Source organism: Equus asinus, chromosome 6, assembly GCF_041296235.1.
Source record: "Equus asinus isolate D_3611 breed Donkey chromosome 6, EquAss-T2T_v2, whole genome shotgun sequence".
Taxonomy (NCBI): Eukaryota; Metazoa; Chordata; class Mammalia; order Perissodactyla; family Equidae; genus Equus; species Equus asinus.
The window spans coordinates 47048579-47074102 of NC_091795.1; the positions used below are offsets into that span (position 1 = coordinate 47048579).

Below are 25524 nucleotides of genomic sequence, written 5' to 3' on the forward strand. Positions count from 1 at the left end.
ATGTTGACAAGGGAGGCTAGATGGAACATGGCAGTACCAAAGGATGAAGTTTCTCAAACTTCACTTGACAATGATTGTAGATAAGGACTTCTCAAGGGAATTGCATGCATTTATGTCTAAAAACAATGGAGATATCCAGAAAGCTCTAGAAGATAACAACAGAAGTGTCCTCAGCAGCAACACGGTCCACAGACGTTAGAACAAGGGAGGTTCCTTTCTCCACCACTTCAATTAGAAATCTAAAGTGTACCTATCACTAAGCCTCTCACTGATAATCTTATTCAGAGAGTAAGCCATGACTCGAGGGCCCTCAAAGGGATGGTTTCAGTCCACAGCAGGCTGGAACTCTTGTCTTACGTGTAATGGTAACTGTGGAAAGTCAAAACCACCAATCTATTCAGGTTCCAACAATGAACAGAATGTATGTGTGATGGATGCAATTTCTGACTGTGACTGTTTCTACATTCGCTATGGCGGTGCAAGTTTCCAGAACTATAGTGACTGGAATTTTGGTCTAAACTGATCAGTCATGGTCCCCAAAGTCACTGTAATCAGAGTAACCAATACTCCTGTGTTTCTGCCAAATGAGCTACTGTGTAGACAAACCATGGATGATAAGATTGGCTTAGTTGCAATTGGAATAGTCTCCCGTGGGCTATATTGCCACATGCAAAAGGCCTTGTAATTTTCGTCAAGGCAGAGATGCTTGGTAAATTCCAGTGCTACTGTATCGGACCATGTTTCCTCTGCACTCTCACCCAGGGAAAGCTTCTCAACCAGGGTAACTATGTATAAGAAAGAGCACTTGAAGTCAAAGGACCCACAGCCACAAGTCTCTTAATCTGTCTGTGCCTCAGTTTCCTTATCTGTAAACAGCTACCTTACAAGTTGTTTTAGGAATCAAACAAGGTAACAAGAATGTTCCTGTTACATTGTAAGCAATTAAAAAGTGTCAAGTATAAAATTCCATGCTTTTATGATTGAATTGGAAGAGACTACATGATGTCAACTGAAAATTTATATCAAAACCAATTATTTTTAACTTTTCTGCTACCTGGAGATATAACTTCCTACCTTCAACCGTTTCTTCATCCCTACAAGCAATATTCGCTCTATCTGCCCAGTCATAAAGTATGTGTGTAAAGTCAGTCTTAGTACTTGTAGGGGTGAGTCTTGTCCCTATGGCTCACTAGAAACTTATTTCCTGCTGTTGTTGCAGTAACTCCATTTTTCCCAAAGAGGCCATCATTTAAAGGAAGTCATTAGGTAGTTAAGTCAGCCTGCAGCTAACATAGACAAAATCCCCTTAAAAACATTGAAATTCTAATCCACTATATTGTTACTCCAACCAGCATCGTACCACTTGCCCTGTATTATGGGTTGAATTGCATCACCTCCAAATTCATATGTGAAGAGTCTAACTCCCACTACCTCAGGATGTTACCTTATTAGGAGATAGGGTCTTTACAGAGGTTATCAAGTTAAAATGAGTTCATTTGGGCAGACCTTAATTCAATATGACTGGTACCCTTATAAAAAGGGGAAATTTGGAGACAAATGCACAGGAGAATGCCGTGTGACAATGAAGGCAGAATTTGGGGTGATGCTTCTTCAAGCCAAGGAAAGCCAAAGATGGTCAGCACACTGCCAGAAGATAAGGGAAAAGCATGCAACTTCCTCACAGACCTAGTAGAAACCAACCTTGTCGACACCTTCATCTCGGACTTCTAGCCTTCAGAACTGCAAGACGATAAATTTCTGTTGCTGAAGCCCATGAGTTTGTGTTACTTTGTTACAGCAGCCCTAACAAACTAGTACATTCTGGGAGGGTTATCCTCCAACAGAGAGAGATGGGTTTTCCTATAGGAGAGAGGAAAGGAAATGAGGAGAAAGAACTAACACTTCTTGAGGATTCACTTTATTTCAGGAGCTTTACACTGTTATGCTCTGTCATTTAATCCTCATCATGGCCCTACAGAGTAGGTATCACTTTCATTTTGCAGATGAAGAAACTGAAGCTTAGAGAATTTAAGTAATTTCCCTAATATCCTGCAGGTGGCACATAGCAAAACTAAGCTATGGACCCAGGTCTGACTCTGAAGACCCAAGCTGTCCCCACTTCCTCACTTTGCCATCTGCCCCTTGAAATGGGATCTCACGTCATCTCTAGACATTTCATAATTCCTGCTCCCTTGTACTATCCTGATAGAAATTCAATTTCTTGATCAAATTGCTCCTTATAGTTACACTACTTGGAAGCTAAATCTTCTACAAAAGAGAAAGTGATGCTTTAAATTTGACATAATTTCCCGGTTATATGAGCATTTTCCAGTCAGCTCAACTGTAATCAGAGTTCTCTTTCTCAAAGAAAGCAAGACTGTGTTCTCCAATTTTCCTCAGAGTTTGAGCTGCAGAAGGTAAGCTTGTCACTGTGATGGTAAAATGGCTAACCCATGAGAGGAGAGTGGAAATTCAGTTTCTTATTGGCTGGAGTAGCACAATGAGATCTGGAGATCTTTTATGTTAAACTCAGTGTCAGAATTCACCCAGTCTCCATTTGGAATTTAAGTACATTTTCCACTGACCATCCAGAGAGACACATTTGCTGTGTTTCTGCTCTCACTCTTTTGTATTCACTTTTGGTGGGGTGAGGTGGCAGTGGTGGAGAGGAGAAATGTATTAGTTTTGTTTCTCATATACACAAAAAGAGTTTCTATGGAAACCTGTTGGAAGCCAACCCAGAGAGAACATAGGACATGACAACCCCTTTCCACTATTTGAAGTTGGTGTAACTTTGGCTGCACGGCTCAATGTCAGTTTTTTTCAGGAAGGAAGATATGGAAGAATAAGACAGCTACAAAGACATCTGTCCTCAACTCTTACATTAGCTTTCAAAGTGGTGGTGCTCCAGTGGGGAGCCTTGTGGAAAATGAGGTGGGATGCTAAAGTGGTTCGGAACATGAGCTTTGGAGTCAAAACTAGGTTCAGTTCCCAGTTCTTCTCTATTTTCTGCAGGGAAAATATTTAACCTCACCAAGGTGTAACTGCCCTATCCTAAGAGAAAAAAAGTGCACTGGAGGAAAAGGTTCTCAATTGGAACTCTATAGGACTGGCAAAAAGATTCATTTAGATGACACAATCTATCTAAAGAGCATGGCATACAGTAGGTGCTCAAAACTGGCAGCTCTTATGATGATGAGGTGAGAGAATTCAATCCTTGGCCTCCTCTCAGGCCTGAGCCAGGGTGGACAAGCCCTTTTCCTCTCTGTGTCACGTGTGCCAACTGTAAGGTGGTGCTGACACCTTCCTTGCTCGCTGTAACCAGGCTCACTGTTGCATGCTATGCTTGGGAAGGAATCCCAGGGCAAATTTCTGCACTTGTGATCTATGTTCTGTGGAAATTGTGCAGCAGTGCACGATTGGGCAAGCCGGAGTCCTGCTGGCAAGGTCTGCAGTACATAAAAGGAGGTGCTCAAGCTGAGCTGACCCCTGTCTTTACAACACTCAGGCAGCTGCTCACTCTGCCCTTCACTCCAGGAGCTCAGTTTATTTGGAGCTAATAGTTGCAAAGTATGTCAAAGCATTCAGAAATACCCCTAACCTCCACATCCTATAGCTCTCCCTCCCCACCCAACCTGCAAAGGCCAAAGCACAACCACCCTCCTGAGATGGCAAACCGAGAAGTACCAGGGGTACTGGGGAGTTGGCCCAGAGCTACAAAGCAAGCGTAGGGAGAGTTCTGGAATGGAGCTCACATCTCAGCACTGGGGAGGCTGGGGCAGGACCTTCCCTTTAGGGAGTGGCTGAAACCTACAAACAGATCACTCCCAAGCATGCCTGTCCAGCCCTGAGTAAACTTCCTTAAGCCCCAATTACATTTGGCCCCACCAGGGGCCAGGGTTTCCTATGACTGTCAGGGTCTTTACGGATTTGGGCCTGGAGGCCACCTCCCTGGGCACCAGCTAGGATGAGTGTGTCCCTCCACAGCACAGAAGGAAGGGGACATTCATCAGACACACTGTGAATGGGTGCCATCCAGACAGCCAACAGAACGAAATAATCACAATGACCCAACCTGAATGGCATGATTTGATTTCTAGATTGAGATGATTAAAAACCCTTACCAAATCTCCAATGTCCAAGCATTCATGTATTTGTTCAACAAACATTTTTTATGTCCTTAAAATACGTGAGGCCCTGTGCCAGGCACTGGAGATTCAAACGGGAATGAGATAGGTATCTCCCTGACCCCATCAAAACTACATTCTAGGAGCTAAGAGAGAGAAGTGCAATGTGAGGGAAGTAGAAGGTGACAGGTACTATTTATTTTTGTTTCCCCAATAGAGACTTCTCAGTGATGGGCACAGAGCAAGAACTCGACAAATGATGAATGAATAAATGAATGAAAATAGTGAGTACCTATTGTGTGCTATGCACCAAACACTAGTCTAAGCATGTAAATATAGTGACTCATTTTATACATGTGTTATAATTAATAATTTGATACACAAAATTAAGTATATGTACTTATTCATTTAGTAAATGGAAGTAGTAAATGAACAAATGATGTACACTCAGCCCCAAAGCTTCTGTCCTGAATAGGTCTTGAATCTGTAGAAGAAAGGATAGAAATAATAACAGCAGATGAGCTTTGGGTTACGCATCAAGAAATCTATATAAACATGAAAGGAAATGGTTTTGGCAACAGCCGTAAGAGTTCAAATCCTAACTTCATCTCATAGCTGGGTGATCTTACACAAAGAGTTTAATCTCTCAGGCCTCAAAATCCACATCCATAAAATGGATTTAATACACTCACCTCTTGGGGCTCTCGTGAGGGTTACATCCATCAGGTTCTATGAGAAAGTGTCCCTGCGCTAGGAGGTACCCTCAAAATAGTAGTTGCTATGGATTTAGGACTTATTAAGAGGCAGCAGAGCGTAGAGGGAAGTTAAACTTAGAATCCAAGTCCTTAGTTCTAAATCTGGGCTCCATCAGCCAATTGAAATATATAAGCAGAGGGATTAATTAAGATGACGTGGGTTAAGATGCTTTAGAACAGAGCTGCTGTTGTAGAGCGAGAACAGCAGAAAAACAAGCCTTTCCTAGGGAATGAGTCACCAAAGGCTTTCTAAGAGTCTCTGGATAATCTTTTGAGTGACTTTAAATGGACGGGAAGAACTGAGTGAACTCCAAGGTCCCTCCACTCCTGGGAGCCTGTGATCATCCCACAGGGGTGTGAGAATCCTGTGATTGACCTGACAGCCTCGGATCAACAAGGCACCCCCCCCACCCACCCCAGGTATGGATTCTTTGGGTCGCCTGTGGCATACTGAGGACTTACTGCTAGGCAAGGAATAGAGTGACAGGGCAAGAGAGAAGGCAGGCAGCAGTGGCCCTTCTTCATTCTCAGAGCTAGGGCGTCTGAGGCTCCAGCAGGTATGGGGGCAGTCCTCTGAAAGCAGTTGCACAACAATGCCAGACCATTTGGGGGAAAATTAACAAAATGTTCCAGCTTTCATCAGGAAGTATCTTCCTTGAATAAATTTGCACAAGGCACAAGCACGGTGGGTTAAAAGATAATACAGATAGCATTTTACAGACTGTACAATAAATCCTTACATTTTTGCCCTTGGCCCACTGAACATGAGGCACATTTCGTGTATATTATTTCTAGTTAAAAAACAACTGAGTACAGAGTCATAAAGCCTCAAATGCATGAATTAATTAGGTGCATTGGACACTTCACTTTGAATGCAGGTGGATTCCAAGGGAACTATGGTACATCTGGTTGACCGTTTTAAATTAATTCATTAAGATGCTGGGTCAGAAGGGGTTAATTGATGTCCAGGTCATCTCTTCAGACTGCTTTTGCAAATAGTCATGACACCACAAGAATTTCAAGTTTTTGGTTCAAAACCCTAAACCCGTGAGGTTATCAACTTGGCAAAACCCGTTCTGCCTTTGCAGTGAACAGAACATATGCTATTTTGAAACATAAATCCACACGGCTCAATTTACAACTCCTTAGGTTAAATATTAGGGAAGTTATAACAAAGTGGAAAATATGTGTAACAAGTAATTGTTTGATTTACAGGACAAAATTATAAAGAGGCCATTTGCCTAATGTCTTAGAAAGCTTTTTTTTCTTTTTTTTTTTTTTTTGGCCTATGAGCTCTGGTCCTACTGTCCTGGTCAGGTGAGAAGGCGAGAAGAATCCTCCATTCCTATGGGATCAATGTAAGGAATCACCTGAGGCTGACTTTCAGACTGCATGCTAAAATCAAAACCAAAACAAAACTGCTAGAGTTCCAGGATACCTCTGGATGCCACACGGCCCTTCGTCACTTACACTGATGCACCTTGTTACAAATTTTTTTCTAATCAACTGATATTTTAAGGAGTGGAGAATTCGACAAGAATAACAATGTGGTGACAATTTAGTCCTTTCCCCTCTTCATAAAAACACCATGTTCTATTTGGTCTCCACTCAGGTCAAGACGTTTCACTAATTTGCTAGTCATTAAAAAGATATTTTTATACCCAGCCTGTAATATTATACTCTTCAGTGATTATGATAGCTCCCAACAGAATTCCAGACTTGAAAATGAAGGCTGGGAAGCTGAACTGCAATGATGATACTTTAAATAATTCCACAAAAGTAGAACCACTGTTAAATAATTTATGGTCTTTGATCTTGTCACAGACCTACTGAAATCTTCACATCACTCAAGCTAAGTATTTTCAAACAGAAAAGGGATAGTTACTTTCCCTTCCACCGCCCACTCACCCAGGTTGAAGATACAGAATAAAGGTTCCAGATGTTCATCTTGTGGAGAGCTTGGACCCTAGGAGGGGCATTTACTGCCAGCCTTAGGGGACCGGCCAGGCATTTGACCCTGTTTGTCTAATTCGGAAATCTCTAAAAGTAGAACTGGAAGGAGGTGAGAGAATAAGTAACTTCCGATGAAATTCATCTGGATTTTTGCAGAGTGGCTCTCAAACCTCAGCATGCCTCAGAATCCCCTATAGAGCTTGTGAAAGCGCAGATTGACTCCAGCCCTAGAGGGTCTGATTTAGGACATCTGGGGTGGGGCCCAGGAATTTGCCTTTCTAACAAGTTCCCAGGTGACGCTGATGTTGCTGGTGTGGGCACTGCATTTAGAGAACCCATGAGTTAAACCTTTCCGAAGACACAGTTACATTGTGACCTGGAAGACATGGATTTCCCGGACTCTATCAGAGCTGTCTTGGGAAATGAGTGCGAGGGAGAAAGGGGAAGGCCTAGGTCTCTCCAGGGCCCAATCTAGAGCTCATTTTAAGAAAGCGAGTTAGAAGAAAGAAAGAAGGACCTTCTGTCTTCACAGTGAGCTCTCAACCCATGACTAGGGAAAGGATAGTGTTCTTAACTGAGAAGAGAAGCAGCCTGGGAACTCAGGAGTTTTAGCATCTGAGAGAAAAGTCACCAAATTGTCAGTCACCAGATTCTAGGGGAAAAATCTCACTTCACCTGAAAAGCAAAGACGAAGAAGCAAAACAAAACAGAAATAACAGCTCGTGACGGCCATGGCTCTTCCTTCTTCTACGACCATGTCTCATATCCTTAAACAACTCTTTAATGGGCATGTATTTCAGGTATTTGACATTTACAGATAAGATGTTTCTGAATTCAGTTTGGGTTGTCTTCATTTGCAAACTTAGGCCAGACCTTATTTGGTAATTCATATGACAGCAGTGGTTTCATGGAATTTCCTTGCTGGATTTGCTTTCTTTAAAAAAACTGAGGGGAGAGGATAGGGAGTCAAAAAGATGATCAGGACATGATCTAGCCTTAGAAACAAAGAACCCAAACCAGATGAAACTTCACGGGCTCTCTGCTGACCTGTTTGCAAAGTCTGGGCTGAGGAATCCTAGAGAAGGGTTGGGTGACAGATCTCTGTTCCCTGATAAGCACCCTCAGTAATCATCCCCAGTTTTGCCTCGGGGACCTAGAGAATGCCTTCTAAAGCAGGTGAGTTGTTTTGCAATGATTTTCCAGATAACAGCAACTGAGTGTATTGGGACAAAGTAAAAACAAATACCTCTTAGGACAGAAAATATTGAAAGCCATTGGAAGGAATATTACCATTGTTCACTTATAAGCAGTCTTTAAAGGTAGCCTTTTGCGTAGGGTGGAGAAACAAAGGTGTCTGGGTTATTTGGGGCTTGTTTTTCTCATGGCGGAAATGTAATGCTTTAGCTTTTTCAAATAAAAGTAAACTACAGGGAGGCCAAGGCTGTGAAGCTGAGCTGGAAACAGCAAGAAGATCCAACACTGCCCGAGCACGTACTCCGACCCTCACAGCCGTCCCCTGAGGAAGGGCAGGCCTGGAGAGGTTGGGGAACAAGGCCAGGGTCCCCGCGATAAGCAGCAGAGCTGGCCTCTGACCTGACACCTGCCCTCCACCAGACTCCAAAGCCCCTGCTAGGCCAGGGAGAAGTACTGAATTTGCAAAATAAAACAATTTGTTTTCTATAAACAGTGTTGTTGCTCTTTGAGGGGAAGGTGAGAGGATGCAAAGAGGATATTCATTTGTCCTATAGTCACGTACGCAGGGGGAAGCTACAAAATTAGAGCTCCAGTCACTGCACTGAGCAAATATCAGTGTCAGGAACGAGAGAGCTACACGCACAGACCTCAGAACCCGAGACCGGCCCATTGCCACCTGCTGTCACTTGAGCAGTCATTGTCTACATTCTTCCTCATGTCACTCAAGCTGCAGAAGGAGCCAGGTGCTCTGCAAACCCTCTGCTAAAGCTGTTGCCTTCCTTGTGATCGTACCAAACCTCTTTCCCAGACCTTGAGAACTCACAAGGAGAAATCACTCAACTTATTAAAACACTAAATCCTCTCAGCTCAGTGATTCCCATCATTTTTCAAAAAGTGGAAAATACATTTAGCACATCACAAGCACGCTATAGCTGAAATGCCCAAACGTCCCTGTAAACCTGCTCCTCCCCACCTGTTCCCCACCTCAGTACACGGCACCTCTCAGCTTCTCAAGCCATAAACGTCTAAGTCATCCTTGTTTCTTCCTTTGTCCTCTTCCTCTGTATCGGACCCACCAGCCACTCCTAAAAACTACCTCCAGACTATAACTCAGTTCCTTCCACCCTTCTCATCTCATCTCCATCACCTCTGCTCGAGTCCAGGCTACCGCCACCTCTCACCTGGATGAGTCCAATCACCTCCTGCCTGGTCTTCACACAGCAGCCAGGGGCATTGTTTTGCTCTCATCCTTCAAAATATTATTTTTCTTTTTAATTGTATAACAAGTACAGAAATGCACTATTGGAGGTTGAAAATGGCCCCACAAAAGATATCCACTTCTTAACTCTGGGCCTGTAAATCTGACCTTATTTGGTTGGAAAAAGGGTCCTTGTAGATGTGATTAAGGATCTTGAGACAAGAAAATGATCTTGGATTATCCGAGTGGGCCTTAAACACCATTACAAGCGTCCCTATAAGAGAAAAGCAGAGGGAGATTAGACACACAAAGAAATGAGGAAGGCAATGTGACCACGAGGCAGAGACTGGAGTGATGCAGACACTAGCCAAGCAATGCTGGCAGCCATAAGAAGCTGGAAGAGACAAGGAACAGATTCTCCTTAGAGACACAGCCCTGCCAACACCTTGATTTCAGTCCACTGAAACTGATTTCAGGCTTCTAGGCTTCAGAACAGTGAGAGAATAAATGTGTGTTGTTTTAAGCCACTGAGTTTGTGGTAACTTATTACAGCAGACACAGGAAAACAATGCATACACTATTGGTGTGAAATTCAAACCTTACAGATAAGATTTAAATACCTCTTCACCATCTCCTTTCTTCCCACCTCGTTCCATTTCCCTCATCTGGGGTACCCACTGTCATAAGTTTTGGTTTTTATCAGTCCAAGTCTTTTTCTATGCATTTATATATGTGGATGTACTAAATAAAGATGCCATTTATCTTTATGTTTTAGTGAACCCAAAGTGCTCTCCCAAAATTTATGATTTAGTTTTGTCTGTTTTTGAACTAATAATGTTCTTCTGTGACCGACTTCTTTTACTCAACATTCTGTTTTTGAGATGCATCCATACAGTTACGAGTATGGATCTATATATTTCATCTGTTTGCTCTACTGTAGCGTATTCCATTACATGAATGCACCACGACTTATTTTCCATTTGTCCCTAGACTATTCTTAGCAAAAAGTCATCCCATCATAGTATCCGCTGCCTGGAGCCCTCCACCAGCCTTCTTCTGTCGTCTTAGTACGTCCGGCTCTTCCACGGCCCACCTGTGCCTCTCCCATCTCACTGTCTCCTGCTCTCCCTTTCTTTGGGTTCCTTGAACTCACCAGACTTACTCCTACCTTAGCACAGTTGCTATTGCCCCTCCCTGGAGCACTGCATCCCCAGATATTTGCATCCCTAGCTCCTTCTTTTCATTCAAATCTTCTCAAATCTCATCTCATCTCTGCAGCCTTCCCTGACCATCCAGTCCGAACCAGCCCCATCCCCACTCATTTCCTCCCATAGCCCATGTTTTATCCTCCTCTGTGCACCTCTCCCTATCTGCATTTGCCCCACTTTTTTACTTCCTGGTCTATCATCTGTCTCCCTAAAGTGCAGCTCTGTGAGGGCATGAACCTATCTTATCCCTACTCTATCCTCCGTAGCTGGAACAGTGCCTACATGGAGTGGATGTTCGCCATATATTTGTTGGATGGATGAATGAGAGAGATAATGAAGCTGTAAAGAAATGACTATCTCGAGGCCAGCCCAGTGGTGCCGTGGTTAAGTTTGCACATTCCGCTTCGGCGGCCTGGGGTTTGCTGGATCGGATCCTGGGTGCGGACCTACACACTGCTTGGCAAGCCATGCTGTGGTGATGTCCCACATATAAAGTGGAGGAAGATGGGCCCTGATGTTAGCTCAGAGCCCATCTTCCTCAGCAAAATGAGGAGGATTGGCAGCAGTTAGCTCAGGGCTAATCTTCCTTAAAAAAAAAATAATATTAAAAAGAAAAAGAAGTGAATATCTTGAGAGTGGATTAGAGCTAACAAAAATTCACTTGCTCGTTCACTCTTTCCACGTGTATTATCAAGTGCTTATTTTTTAAAATCCCTGAGCTGGTACAGGCAATGAGAAGACACAGTTCACTCACTACGACAGTTTCTTGTTCAACAGACTTGGTTGGTGAGGGCTGACCCACAGAATGGGAGGAGCTGCAGAGGCATTTATTAAAATGGGGTTTTAGCTTCATCTTAACCATATGCTTTTCTCATCTCCTGTATATTCAAGCAGAGGAGAGCACGTGCTCTCAGGGGTGACTGAGTCGCTAGACTGTTATTAGTGAAGCAGGGGATGCTGGTGACCGCCCCAACAGGCCTCTCCCTACATGGGGCAGAGACCTCCCCAAGCCGGTCTGAGGATCTGGGCAGGATTCCAACAGGTGGAGAGTCGGACCCCCAAGAAGAGAACAAAATATCACGGAGAGGCCGAAGACCAGTTTGGGGGCTCAGAAATAAAACCAAATACAAATAATTTGCCTTACCTTTCATTTTACAAACTTTCAGAGCTTCTTACTGTGCTCCATGAATTTGATTTCAAAATTTATTCAGTTTCCTTGCTGATGTGTAGCATTCTTAATCCCTTCTAGACAGTCCATTTTTTTAAGACTTTAATCATTTCCTCCTTATCTATAGCCAGAAAATACAATAACTGAAACCTGTACAGGAAAAAATTATGACAAATGATTTTAAAGGTATCTCATGTTCCCCTTTTCTTAAAAAGTTCTCAACTATTAGGCTTCATCTCTTTTGACGTTAACTTCAAAACCCAAACGCCAAATTAACATGACAAAGAAAAGCAAAGGGGAAGAGGTGGTTATAAAATGTATTAACCACGGGGATGCTGGGGGAGGGGATGGCTCAGCACGCTAGGCATGGAGAGCAAAACTTCATGTCTAAACCACAAGTGTGGGACCAAATCTCCGGGCAGGAGCCACTTGGACGCGGGAATTAGGTAGCTGGTGCATTAGGAAGGTGAGGGCGCCCTGTGGTGGGGCATTTACACTGCAGACGGACGAAGCTGGGTTCTAGTCTTTTCAGCACAACTTACACGATGCAGAACAGAAAAAGAAGGTGACCACCAGCACGGTCACTTTCACCAAGCAAGTCACCCTGTAGTTGTCCATGGAGACCAGGCAGAAACTTCAGTGAGTCAAGTTGGCCAAGTTAGGACCACGCTGACTTGGAGAGCAGATGACCCTACAAAGCAGGTAGGGCCACCAGGACCCTTTGTATCCCTGTATCGCTAGATTGTCAGAATTTTCCAAAGAAGTCAGAAATGTAATTTTGTGAAAAATCTAGTTCTAAATGTTGGCAACACATTTGACCACATTTTGCAATCCTCTGCGGACCACACCAAATGCGTCTGTGGGCTGAATTTAGCCTGCGAGCCAGAAGTTTGCAACCTCTCTCCTGAGAGCAGTGCCCTCAGTAGCACCGTTCGTTTGATCTCTGACATCCACAGAGCCCCCCTTTCTTACAACAAACATTTTGAAACAGCTTCCTCCCTCTCTTAAAATTAAATTTATAGATAACATAACCTACTATATACCTAATTCAAAAATTTGATGTCGTAGCTATCATGTAAAGGAGAAGTAAAAGATGGGTAATTTATACAAAAAAAATACGTATTTCATGCATCACTGCTGGGACACGACTATCCTGGAAGGGACAGGGAAATCCTTAGATGCTTGCCTCTTTACTTTTGTTGTTGTTGTTTTTTGAGGAAGATTAGCCCTGAGCTAACTACTGCCAATCCTCCTCTTTTTGCTGAGGAAGACTGGCCCTGAGTTAACATCCATGCCCATCTTCCTCTACTTTATACGTGGGATGCCTACCACAGCATGGTTTTTGCCAAGTGGTGCCATGTCTGCACCCGGGATCCAAACTGGCGAACCCTGGGCAGCCAAGAAGCGGAACATGAGAACGTAACCGCTGCACCACCAGGCGGGCCCCAGATGCTTGCCTGTGTAGAGAAAACCACTGAGAACGCACAGCCCCAAATGCGACTGATACAGGATGTTGGTTAACCAGGTCCAAGTGTTTTATCTACGGGAACGTCCAGCAGCATATTTATAAGCCGTCAGGATGCAGGGCGGTTCTCTGTAGCATAAGACTGCCCTTGCATTGCTGTTCCTGCCCACTGATCATTGTGACAACCAAAATTGCTCCCCCAAAATTCCAAATGTCCCTTGGAGGTTGGTGCCACCCCTGTTAAGAAACGATGACATAGACTGGCCAACCAAAGGGCTCACCAATGCATTTTAGATGTCAACTGGCTGCATGATCTTGGATGGTTTGCTTGACCTCTTTGAGCTTCATAGGTATTTTTGTGGAAATTAAATACATTAATCACTGCAAAGAGCTTAGATAATCAAGCTCCAAGCAAATGTTACCTTTTCAGGCTGTTATTGGGGGGCTATCAGGTGGTAGCTACTCTGAGTCACCATTCCTCAGTCTGAAGTCATCACTAATTCCCACTGTTCTCTTCTGGGGTTTGTTAAGGAAGCATGGGGAAGGAGGCAAGTCCTAGAGAGATGGAAAGCTTCATTCATGGCTCTGAACAAAGCTTTCCATTATTTTTCTGACTCTAATTCTACTTAGAAGAAAGCCACAAAGGTACCACCTTCTCAGTTTTTTTCCAAGCTGCTTCTGCTTCAGCACTTTCTGTTCTCACTATATCAGAAAACACAAAGTGATATTGCTATCACATTGGGAGTAATAAATGAATTTTCCCAACTTGGCTCATGGTCTTTTTGGAGAAGGACCCAAGTGTTATTCTTTTTCTATCATTGCATGATACCTAACAAGGGCCCTCTAACACATGGCAGTCACCTACTGGTGAAAATAATCTACCTACCTACCTACCTATCTATCTGAACTTGAAGCTCAGGGCTTCTATTTCTTGTCCTCCCCAAGATTCTGCACATTCCCTGGGGTTTATGTGGGCACCTCTGGTCTAAGTGCCAGCTCCGCGGGCTGATCCACCTGAATCTCACACCAGCCCGGCAGACACAGCTGTCCCCTTTCTCCGTGCTTTGTACCAAGCCTGGTAGGGAACTCAGCACTGTTCCTGATTGCTACAAAACTAAGACAAAGAACACGAACCACTCTCACAATGCACATGTGTGTGTTGGGGATTTGACTCAGTGATGTGGGATGTTTGCAGCACAGTGTTGCAAATCATGTACATTTGAATGTCAGAGCCCTATTTCTCTCGAAGGTTTTTTGACCACTCTGTCAATAAATCTCAGGTCGCATGGCATGACTCTCCTCTCCTCCCAGTCTCCCTGACCTCTAGGCACTAAAGAAAAAAGAAGAAGAATCCTTCCATTTTGTTTTGCAGAATGATGCCCTCCCTCCAGTTCCTGTCGCCGCCCCTCCTCCCCTCCCCCACAGGCTGAACTGTGACCACCCCACAGCCTTCTGGACATCGCGCAACACGTGTTCCACACCTCCCACTTTCCAGCCCCCTGTTAGGACCGGCCAGGGGAAGGACATAGTGTCAATATTCTTGGTCCTCCTGATACAAATATGTCACCCTTCTCAAAAGGCAGGAGAGGCTAAAGCCAGAATTGGCTTTAAATATTAATTTTTTCTCTCCATTTTAGAGGACGTCTGTCCCTGAGGCACATGGCATGACCTCAGAAAGTGAGCAGACAGACTTTCCAGGAGTTCACTTTACTGTGGGATGGCTGTTTAGAGGCTACTCAAGGCCAGCACTTGGAAGTGTCTTACAACGTAGCGAATCATTACCCAGCTATCCGTTCTGGATCATAATCCCACGCTTGACTTGTGGGCAGGATTCATCAACCGGACCCTGTTGCCACCTGAAGTAGGTGGCAGCCAGGGAGCCAGGTGTTGACACTCTGTGCCTTGGGTTCTCATTTGGGAGGAAGAGAACTAGATGAGCCCAATAAATCTAGGATTATAAATCCCCATGTGATCAAGTGCAGAAAAAGGCTGAGAGGCACTAAGTACGTTCCAATAAATAGGAGCAAAAATAAAATAATTTATTTCAGGATGTCATAAGTTAAAGATGTTTTATGTCTCTATATTTACATTTTCAACATTTCTTGTTATTTCCTATGAGGAACTTCAATCTACCAAACTAAGAACATGACATTAGGGTAGAATGCAGCAAACACAAATATTAGCATTTTTAGTGATGTCATCAACGGGAATATTTTTTCCCCCAAATTTAGACCCAGTGCCATCCCTTGCTTCAGTTAGTGTTGAGCTTGTATATTTTTGTTGTAAGATTGAACCAGACAAATCCAAAACAGCAAAATACTCTTCAAGCTAAGCCTAAAACAAGCCAGTGGTTCATTTAGTTCAACTCATAGGTTTTCATGTTAAGAACAAACAAAAACAAGCTACCAAACAAAAAATCTTCCTCCGACTTTGAAATATGTTTCCTCTTTAGAGTGAAGTAAATATCCATATTTTTCCCCCACTTAAATCTGTGATCCAGTAATTAAAGAGTCAAAAGAGAGAATGATTTCCTTGGTTTACAGAAGAGTGATTAATCATAACTAGAGGTTTTTTCTCCCCACCCCCCAAAACGGAAAGAAAACGATACCTTTAAAAATGACTCAAATATAGGGGCTATAGATACACCAAATAAAAAATTTGAGGCAAAGACCCAACATAAATAGGCACAAGTTAAAGAACTAGACAGAATATAGCAAAAAAAACCCCACCTCTTCCAGCCCTGTGTTCATTCCTAGTAGCACAAGAAATACTTTATATTTTCTTCACCATGTTTAAGCCATTCAAACACTATTGCTATAACTTTTTTTTGTCACTTCATAACCTTTATTTCACAGTTTCAAGTTTTAAAAGAACTTTATTCATCACCCCAACTCAAAAAGTAGTAGCCATATTTTAAGTATGCTGCCACCAAGTGGTGGTCCAGCTACAGTCAACTGATTCAAACAAAAACCTTTTGCTTTGCCTACCGTTTAGAAGTAGAGCGCTACTAACACCTTCCTCTTTATAGAATTATTAGGTCTCTTTACCAACTTATTTTCCCACCACTGATACATCAAAAACAACTACACTTGCAGTCACCTAATAATATGTTTCCTTATTCCATAACATAAATTCCTTCAGAATGAAAATCCTAAGTAGAAATAAGAATTGTCTTCCATGTATGAGATACCATTAGCCGTGTTTAAATGAATGATCTCAAAGATTATATTTTACAGCAAATTTTAAAGAAACAAACATCTAAGGTACAGCTAAGTACCTTTTCCACTAATTCTTAGCTTTCTTTAAATCACCTTATCTGAATTGCTAAGCTTGGCATCAAAATCCCCTCTTGGCAATTTGTCCAAAACTTCTAAGCTTCCTCAAATCCAAAGAGCCCTCTGGGCTTCGCTAACATCCATATATTCTCTCTCTGTCTCACTAACAGACATTCTAGGCGCCTCATCCAGGCTGTTGGAATGAATTCAGTGTTCAAAGCCTCTTCTTCCTTTCTCTTCATGTGACAGCAGAGAGTACGCAAGCCTTATTTTCTATTTCTCTGCAACTACAAGTAGTTAAGTTTCCATTTTATTCTTTTGTCCCAACTCTCCTAATCCCCAAGCAGCTATTTCCAATAAAAGCATCTGGCAGAATTTGCTAGAACTAATTTCTGTGGAGGACTTAATTAGTTACATCAAGCTCTCAGCTACCTTAGTGATATACAAAGATCTTCCAGCCTTGCAAACTGTCTCAAGCATGCTTTTTTAAAAAGGCTTGGAAACTGTTTTCTGAAGCCACCTATACCTCTTACACAGAACAGTTATCTTTTACAAGGAAAAGTTATGTGAGTTTTTTGACAGAGACTTAAATTGGCTTTACGACAGGGGAGTATTCCGTATTGCTCTGGGGGCATAGATTACAATCCATTCAAACTCAAAACAGCTATGTACACAGCCTCCAGAAGAAAGTAAAAATGGAAAGGTTTTTAAAGTAATATTACTAATAAATCGGCCACTGAGGTTTTCTCCTACTAATACAAACATCTAAACCTCTCTTTTCCTCTTCTTTTACAGTCTCTCCCCCTCCTCTGCCTCTATTTCCTCAGTCTCTCATAACCCCTCCTTCCTGTCAAAGCTTCTCTCGCTGCCTGGCTCTGCCCGCACTTCTGCTGACAGAGCTCCCCACCCACCTGCACCAGCCGTGGTCCCAGGAGATGGGAGCAGCTCCTGCATTCGGCATCTCCTAAAACCTCTGCCTGTTCCTGGCAATCCCAGCCGGCCCGTGGACAGTGCTGCTCCGTAAGAAAAAGTCCGTTGAGACACAAAAGTGTCTTTCTATTGCAGAAGAATAAAGGTTTGATTCAGCCACCCATGTTTAAAATCGTTGTATGTTTCTCTCTCTCCTTCACAGCCATTTCCACAGATCTAGAAGCCAGAAGACTGCCGCTCTGGAGGTTTTTGCCTGTAAAGTTAGGGGATTGAACTAGTTGAAAGGTAAGGCACTTTCCAGCTTAACATTAAGAGATGCCATCCTTAACAAAATAAATTCAAATGATTTCTGATTAAGAATAATGATACTTAACAGGACATCATTTATGGGCTGCCTGTCATGTACCAGACACCAATACACTATATAGTCACAATAAGTTAACATTGATGGTGTGCCAGCCAAGTGCAGGGCACTTGATACGTGTTGGCTCATTCGCCCCCCTCAACAACATGGTAAGACATGTGCTGTTAGGATCCCCTTTCTGCAAATGAGGAAACCCAGGCACAGAGAGAATGAAAAACTTAAGGTCACACAGCTAATGAGTGGTAGAGACAGGATGTGAGCCCAGTGAGTCTGACTCCAGTAGGCAAGCTCTTAACCACTCACTCCACACAGAACAACTCTATGAAGGGGGTATTATTATCACTGCCTTGTGGGGAATAAACATTCGCGTGCTGACTCACCTCTCAGAGAGTGCCATCAAGTCATTAAACCCAGACACGCATCCCTTCTCACTGGGTTTGGCTCTTAAAACTCAGAGAGGACTTGAGCATTATGGTCGTGTATAAATTGATATCCAAACAGAAATGTCAGGGAAAGAGAAAGAAATGTCTGAAGCAAATATCATTATCAGCAGAGTGTTTTACACAGATGAAGACTTTATAACAGAAATGGTGTAAAACATGTTAATGTTGTAACATTAAATGTAAAAATGGTCTTTATAATGTTACTGTACTTTTTATTTCTAGAAATTCCTTTTACCAATCTGCTTGCTCTTTACTCATACTTTACTTCATCTTTTAAGACATATTATTCTATGTTCTGTGGCTGATCTTTCCAAAACCTGAAGGTTTGTTCAGGTCTTATCTTGGGGTCTGTTGCTTCTGCTGACTCTTGCTGGTGGTGTCTTACTTCTTTGTAGGTTTAATGATTTTTTACTATAAAGAGGTAATTACCCTCAGAATTTTACCTATAGAAAAGCTTTGAGGCCTAGGATGAAGGTGGATTCCTCAAAAAGAGATTAGTGTTCACTTCTGTCAGTGAATGGAGACATTACCAACGCTGGAAAACGTCAGAAAAATTTGTGAGCTTGAGACATTTTAGGCCACCCAGGTGATGTGAATTTGGTTCGCAAAGCATCATGAGAGATGGTTTGTAGTTATCAACTTTCAGGGAAGTTTTTCCCCCACTGCTTCAATGTCAATGTTTGGGACAGTTTTCCTTCAGGTCCCTGAGTGGACAGGAGATCATTCACTTTATTTTTAATTCACTGTACAGTGCAAGTGTAGGCGGACAGAGCCCCAGATTTCTGGAGGGTCTCCTATTAGATTCTCCCGTTGGAGGGGCCCTGAGTTTTGTCTTCCAAACCCCAAGCCCCACAAAGCCTTGAAAAATGATGCTCACTTTTACCCAGAAAATGCCGTATGGCAGTAACTGGGCTCCCACCTTCCTCCAGCTCTATGCCTGACTATTCCTTAATTTCTTGCAAGTTTGTGGACAAATGATAGAAAGATTTCTTAAAATTTTCTTCAGCACATTTATTTGTTTTCAGTGGAAGGTCCATTCAGGCACTTGCCTACCATTTTGTCACATGGATAAGTTATTTTATGTCATGGAAACACAATTTCCATATGTATAGATGGATTCAATACTAATAATACTATTAAATTCATAGCTTGTTATTGAGAGTGAATGAGACTAACTGCATGAAAAGCACTTTGAAAATTGACAGCTCCTACATAAATATTAGCCATAATTGCTATGGCCACCTTTACTTACTCACAAATATTTATTAAGTGCCTACTGTATGGCAGACATCATTCTATGTACAAAGGGCATAGCAGAGAGAGAGAAAACCAGAGAGGAAAAGAGAAGGAAGAGGGGAGATAGAAAGTTACAGCATGTTTCAGTATGTTAAAGTTTCTGAGGGCCTACCGACACGGGGGAAGCCAGAACTCACATTCTGATTCAACCCCATTGGCCTCCCTCAGCCAGAGAGGACTTGAGCAGACAGCCCGAGAGCGTCTTCAAGGCACAGGATGCTTTGTGAATTACCAAGTGTCAAACCAGAGTCAAAGGAGCCTCTGAGAGGGCTGGGGACTGGGTAGCAGGGTGGGAGATTATTGCTTTTCATCATAAGTTTTCCAGACTGATTTCCTACTCCTTATATATTGCTTTGATGAAAACGAATTTCTACAATCATCCTTCTGGTGTGAGGCTATGGAATGCTCTAATGAGCAATATGCATATATATCAGCAGGAAAGGCCTGGAGTCTAGATTGGTCAATGTTTCCCAGAGATTCCCTAGAACCGAAGGCCCTCTATAGATATTTGGGAATAAGTGGGTGGGTGAGTGACTAGAGGAATGAATGCAATGAAGCCATGTCAAAAAGGCAATGGGTAGTGGTTAAGACTGGGACACACACAGTCTACAGGTTACCTGAACAGGAATTACAGAAACACTGTCCCTCTGGGACCAGACAACTCTGTGCCAAGGTGGAGGCAGAACTGAGCTTAGGCTTTATTTCATCTCACACTAGCCCTCTTGGCTGGGCCCCTGTATGCAGTGAAAAACCTGCTCAACTGTACGAGGCAGCTTTGAGTTAAGAGCACAGGTCTGGAACCAGATGCGGGGGTTCAAGTCCTATCTCCTTACTCACACTATCACCTTAGACAAGTAATTAAATCCCCAGTTTCCTTGTAAGTAATGTGCAAATAATAGTACCATTCAAATAGGCTTGTTGGAAAGATCTAATGAGTAAATGCAGGCAACATAGCACTAAGAATGATGCTTCTAGAAAGTAATTGGTCAATCAACATTTACCATATTCCTGAGTCTCTCACTTTGGGCACATCTGCAAAATGTACTTCAGTTTGCACAGTGACTTAGCTGTGATACGTATGTGGGTTTTATCTTCCAGTAGACAGACAACCGAATAGAGAGATTGAAAACCCCTTTCCCAGTGACACTTCTGCCACACGCCAATCCAATGCTAAGTCACTTGGGGCAGCTCACTTCACCTTCTTGAGTATCAAGTTTCTTTGGCTCTTAAACTGAAATAATAATGTCTGAAAGCCTTCCTCTGAGGTTTAAATGAGATAGTGTATATAAAAGTGGCTTTTTTTTAAATCGTAAATCCCTATATGATCAGAAGGCATTGGAAGTAACTGAAGGGTATAAATCCATTCCTACTTTTCTCCTGTACACATGAACCTGGGAGGCATCCAGTAGATACTTCTGAATTAATAAATAAGTAAATGTGTCAATGAATCAGAGTTTAATGGTGTCTTTCTAAAGGATTTATGAGTCATCTGCATCAATATTACCTGGGGAAGCTGTGAAAAAAAATATCCTAAGGAGTGGGCTACATTGGTAGTTCTCAACCTTCACTGCACCTGACCTGGCCTGAGCAGCTTTAAAAAACACTGATACCTGTGTCCCAGCCCCAGAGATCTGAATGAAATTGGCCTAGGGAGTGGTCCAGGCTTCTGGATTTTTAAAGCTCCCTTGGCTGATTATAATGTGCGAGCAAGGTTGAGAATCACAGCTATGCTTTAATGAGTCTGAGTAGTAAGGCAGACGCTGATATTTGGGAACCCAAAAGTCATTTCTAATGCCCTTCTCCCTTGCCACTCTCTTCCATGAAGGCTGGAAGGAGAAATGCCTCATTTTCTCAACTTTTGTTAAAGTTAAGGGTATCTGTGTTCCCAGGTCTGGGACAAAGGTCAGAGGTCTGCTAGGGCAGAGGAAGAGGCTTCTGTAACACTTTTATTATTCTGAGAAAAAGACATGAGTGTGCCTAATGTGCTTCTTGCCACAGCCCATAAGAGACAGGGCAACCAAGAGGACCCCAGAGGTGTCAGCCTTGACATTGTTGAGCCTCTGAACCAACTTCAGCAATCACTTACTTCTGACCTTCTTGTTATGGGAGAATAACAGACTCCTAGTTTGTCAAAGCCACCAAAATCCAGCTTTCTGTAGCACGCAGATGAACAAAATCCTAACTGACAGAACGAAATCCTATCTTCTTTTGCCCTGATCTTCAGAGACGATGCAAATATACTAAATACGCTCATGTAAAAGTGACTACAGGTTTATTTATAGAGTGATGAGTTTGCTTGGGAAGGAATCTGAAGAGTGGCTTACCTGAGCGTGCCGCCTCCTCTAATTAAAAACTCTCAGAGACTGTCCTGCCCGTGGAAACACCCATGACGTAAGAGGGAGAAGGGGCTTTCATTGAATGATTCCCTGGAAAGTTTTCTTCTTTAATTGTTCCTTTACAGGATTGCACAACATTTAGATGAAGGACAGGCATTAGGGAAAAAGTACACCTTCCATTCCCAACCCGCCCTCCCCTCCCAACCTTGGGTGAGTGCTCCACGAAGAATAATGAGGTTTACACCGGCCGACGCTGGCAGTCCTTTCTGGATTGCCTGGCAAAAAGCTAGCTAGTCCGATGGCTCCTCCTGCCCTGAACAGTCTCATCTTCCCACTAAGTTTCCAGGTGCCATCAGCACAGCTATGTCACTCCTTCTGGAGCAGCTAACATTGGCTGCAAGATATCTATCCTCCCCAGCAGGACATGCTCATGACAGCAAAAGCCCTCATTCTCATACTCTTGGTCAGAGGCCCCCCCAACTCCCAAAATACCTATCAAAAGAGAGGGAAACAGGAGAGCAGAGTTCCTCTCCTAGAGTATGACCCGCAGTGTCCAGCTGTGCTCAGCCCCCCTATGGGCATCTCCGTGGAATAGCAAGTGAAAGCAATCATGTTTATGCCACTGTTGACCCTCAATGTATAAGTTCCAACCTGTGTCTTATAACATTTGTAGTTCTTTCTCAGGTTCTTGAGTTCATACTAAAACAGAAGCTTCCCCGCATGGACTCTGGCTAGCTAAGCTGCTTTCACTGCCTCCCCACCCCTTCCCTTGGAACTGCTCCATCAGGCTGGATAGTGCACTCAACCTCTATTGAAAAACAATATATTATTTTGGATTTCTGCTACTCAAAAAAGCTTAAAGGCACTCTCGTACTTATAAAATTCAAAATTTATAAAATCCAAAATTTATGAATTGGCATCGAAGGCTTGCCGTATTGTGAACCCTAACAACCTTCCCATCATCATTCCCCACCATTCTCAAGTGAAGCATTAGTACCATATTGTTTCACTTCCTGCTTCACAATGTGAAAATCCCAGCAAGATCTGTGAAGTCAAGACAGAGTGCGGTTTTTGACAAAATTGTTTGACTATTGGAGTTACCTGGGCCAGTTGTTCAAAATACTTTTTCCCTAGATCTGCTGCAAGAAAACATGATCCTTTAGCTCTAGGATAAGGTTTGAGGATTTGCCTTTTCATAAGCATAAAATGTAGTTTTAATGACTCATCCAATTTGGGTGAGAAGGATGAACAGTAAAGAGGAAGAAACACCCTTGTTCTATCTTCTTCTGTTCAAACCTACCTGTCCTTCAAGCCTAACTCAGACTTCACATCTGTAAGGCCCTCGGACCCCTCCAGTGCACAGTGCTCTTGCCTTGTACTCGGATCGCCTTCACGTGCCACTAGGAAATCTTTCCTATGGCCCATGTTGCTATTTGATCCTTCGTGTGATTGTGTGCCTTATCTCATTAACCCAGGGTCCTTAAACAGAGCCATGCATCAGAATTACCTGCAGAAGTGCTTTCAAAGTGAAGATGTTGGGGTGGCTTTGCTCCCAGTGACTTTATCCAGAAGATATAGGGTGATAGCAAGGCAATTCGATTTTGAAAAATCTCTCCAGACGATTCTCATGAGTGCCCACCCCTCTTTTACCCCATCTCATACCACACTTCTTTGGGAATACCTGTGCTGATCAAACTGTGAGATCCTTGAGGGCAAGGACAGCATCTGATACTTATTTTTCACTTTCAGATGGTTTACCACAGCACCTTGAGTTTAATGAAATGTGTGCAATCAAGATGCATAGACTGTTTGAATCATTGATTGATGATAGATTGAAAGGATAAGAAAAATGACCTTGGCAGTGACCAATAATTAATTTTCATTTAGCTTCTATTCCTAGTCCATGCACTCTCACTATGCCTTCTTGCTACAGATTCTGAAATTTCTGATGAATCTACTTGTTTCCCTGTGTGAGAATGTAACCATTGACTCAAAATCAGTAAGAGGTGCCATATACACTACAAACATAGACGACCTCTCACTTTCCCCAGAGCACTAAATCAAGGACACCTCAACCCATCCCAAATGTCATATACATTGGAAAATCTGGGGCCATATTCAGAGGCATAGTCAATGTGAACAGCCAGGCTCCATGGAGGTTGTCAGCTACATCCAAGACTGCTCTGACATCCTTCAAAAACCTTCCTAACAAGGCAAAGTTGAAATTGCTTTGACTCTTACATTAAAACAGGTGCCATCAACAAGTAATGAAACCAGCAAAGAACAGTGCATCATGGGGGTCAGTCCTAGCAATTAGATAGAATAATATGGCAGCCCAGACAGTGGACTCTATAATTCTGACATTGTAGGAAGGCCTTTGCATGCTGACGATATCTTCTCCCCTAGATTGTCAGGGAATCTGCCGCAGCACTTCCCTAAAATGTAGTGTGTTGTTAACACATGGCAATCAGGCATTAACAGCTCATGGTGATTGATGTGCCATGTTGATTTTAGTTACCCCTCAGGGCTTTGAGGGGAAGGAATGTAAGACAGGTAAGTTTTGATTGACTAGGAGTCACTGGTAAGGGCTCTAGGGCTAATTATAGCCTGCCAGTGGAGGCTCTGGCTGGCAAGGACATGAAGAAACTGAGAACCAGAAAGAGCTAGAGGAGGGGAGGGGAAGCTGCTAAAAGAAAGTGATTTAAGAGTTGGAGGAGCATTAGGCTGACTCTGGGTGTCATTATTCCAAAATGTATTGGGAACATGGATGTGTCATGTTTGGGATTATGAAAGTGGTATTCCAGGAATTCCCAGGATCTAAAGGGGACCAACCAGTATGAAGCTCCCGATAGGAACAAAGTTTGATTCTTGTTCAGAAACTGTTGGTTTAACTCACATACACAGATCATCCACCACAGATGGGGGTCACCCAGTGGACTCACTTGCTTCATTCCACTTCTGCGTTCACTCCTCTGGACCAGTAGTGGTTGATGTCTTATAAGGGCTCTTAGATCCTGGAGACTTCTTGGAATCGTTTTGGTGATCACCTGAAAGAATTAGTGTCAGTTTAGTTCTTCCAGGCCCTAGCCTAGCTCGGTGCCTCTCAAACCTGAACGTGTCAGAGCCCCCCGAAGGACCTGTGAAAACACAGATTGCTGGGCCCCAACCCCAGAGATTCTGACTCAGTACATCTGGAGTGGGGCCTGAGAATTTGCAATTCTAACTTTCCCAGGTAATGCTGATGCAGCAGACCTGGGAATGGCCTAGATCATTTCTTGGGGTCTATTTTTATGACTGGTAGGCTACCCCAGTTCAACTTACTCTGTCCAGGGAAGAGAGGGAGCACCTTCCCACACAGGTTGAGGAATGTGGTACCAATTCTGTGGCCAGGAGAATGAGGTCCATGGCATAATGGTGTAGGGAGAGTCAAGGAAGCAATTCAAAACACACCAGCGAAAGATCTGGGGAAGTGATGCATGTGTTTACCTGCTTTCAGAACTCCAAAAATCTACAAACTTTGCATCAACCCTATGCTGAATGATATGGGCTGTAGAGCAGGTGCTCTTCATATCTTAGAAACGATACACGATTTCTATAAATATCTATATTCCTTCCTTTCTTCCTTCCTTTTTTCCTTTCTCTTTTCTTCTGGAAATACTAAATTAAAAATAGAAAACAAACTCACTTAAATTGACAACATGCAAGTTGGAACTCGTCTCAAGTTTATTTATCCTCAAGGCCACCATTCTGTTTTTCCTGAGCTTTCCCTTAATGGGAAGGAATGGAGGTCCATCTTGGAATTTTCCCAGCAT

At 43.0% G+C, this 25524-nt stretch overlaps 1 long non-coding RNA gene across 1 annotated transcript in view; it reads right to left on the reverse strand.

Annotated features, from left to right (window-relative positions):
• Positions 1–17483, reverse strand: part of LOC139045514 (uncharacterized) — a 40885-nt gene extending 23402 nt beyond the window's left edge. Inside the window, exons 1-3 of the long non-coding RNA XR_011503972.1 lie at positions 17255–17483; positions 11580–11753; positions 9396–9501 (exon numbers count right to left, since the gene is read on the reverse strand). This is a non-coding gene — a long non-coding RNA (uncharacterized lncRNA). The remainder of the gene's footprint in view (positions 1–9395; positions 9502–11579; positions 11754–17254) is intronic.
• Positions 17484–25524: the final 8041 nt, after the last annotated feature.